The sequence below is a fragment of the Bos grunniens genome, chromosome 3 (genome assembly GCF_055505025.1).
Source record: "Bos grunniens cultivar Pamir isolate PY7600 chromosome 3, Bosgru_T2T1.0, whole genome shotgun sequence".
In the NCBI taxonomy this organism is placed as follows: domain Eukaryota; kingdom Metazoa; phylum Chordata; class Mammalia; order Artiodactyla; family Bovidae; genus Bos; species Bos grunniens.
In genome coordinates this window covers 71740923-71741982 of record NC_141167.1, presented here as the reverse complement: position 1 = coordinate 71741982, position 1060 = coordinate 71740923, and the positions used below count along the sequence as shown (strand labels likewise).

Below are 1060 nucleotides of genomic sequence, written 5' to 3'. Positions count from 1 at the left end.
CGACTCCGCCGGGACTCGAACCCGGAACCTTTGAATGCCTTCAACCTCTAGAAGTCCAATGCGCTATCCATTGCGCCACGGAGCCACCTGTTGGAGTTTCCGCGCATCTGCTCTGTTAAGCCAGAGGCGACGGCCCCGCGCCCTTCCCACCACCCCCATTAATTGTTGGTCTGTATCTCTGAAGCCAGGGCGCTTCCAAACATCGCTAGCTGGCGCCCGTCCTCATTCGGCGACCGCCTTTTAATAAAGTCGGCTTAGCCTTGCCAGAGAAGGGATGTTGCGAGGGCGCCGGGCGCGGGCTGGTTGAGTCTGAGCTCAGCCGCAGCCCGGTCTCCGGCCCGCCCTGGGCGCCGCCGTACCTGGCCGATAAGGACAAATCACGCCCGCGCTCCTCCTCCCCCGCTATTCTCCTTTCCGATCTCCCCCGCCTGCCCGCTCTCCCGCGACCGGTTCCGCCCGGTCTGGCCCCGCCCCGGCGTTGCAGGCCTCCAGCCGACAGTTGCGCCTTTAAGCCGGGCCGGTAACGCCGGGCACTTACGTCGCACCGTTTAGCGGCTGGTCCCGAGCAGCGACCCCTCCCGGGTCCCGAGCTCTTTCCTGGCCGCACGCGGCCGGGATCCGCCGCGGCGGGCGCGGGTCGCGGCGACGTCTGTGTGAATGCTTGTGTGTGTTTATTTGCGCGGGGTTCGGCAAAATGGAGTTTGGGTTGCATTTCGCTCCCCACAGACCCAGAGCCGAATTTCTAAGGTATCCGGGCTCTGGTGGACTGAGGGGGGCGACGCGCCCCACGCTGCTGCATCCTCCGAGAGCTCGTCCCAGCGCTGGCAGCTGGCTCGGTGGGCGCAGCGCAGCCGCCGAGTCCGCGCGGCCAGAGCACGCGGCTGCGTGGGCGGCGGCGGCGAAGGGCCTGCGCGCGTGGGAGCGCGGGGAGCATGCGTGAGCGGTCACGAGCGGTCGGGGGGCGCGCGCCCGAGAGCAGCCGCGGGGTTTCCGGGAGGCGGCGCAGCCACAGGCTGGGTTACCTCCTGCTGCTCGAAAGGGCGCGGTCGCCACTAATACA

General features: G+C 67.9%; 1 non-coding gene across 1 annotated transcript; it reads right to left on the bottom strand.

Moving 5' to 3' along the window:
• On the bottom strand, window positions 1-85 carry TRNAR-UCU (transfer RNA arginine (anticodon UCU)). Its single transcript is given in 2 exon segments — window positions 1-36; window positions 49-85. It is a non-coding gene; the product is annotated as a tRNA-Arg (tRNA).
• Window positions 86-1060: the final 975 nt, after the last annotated feature.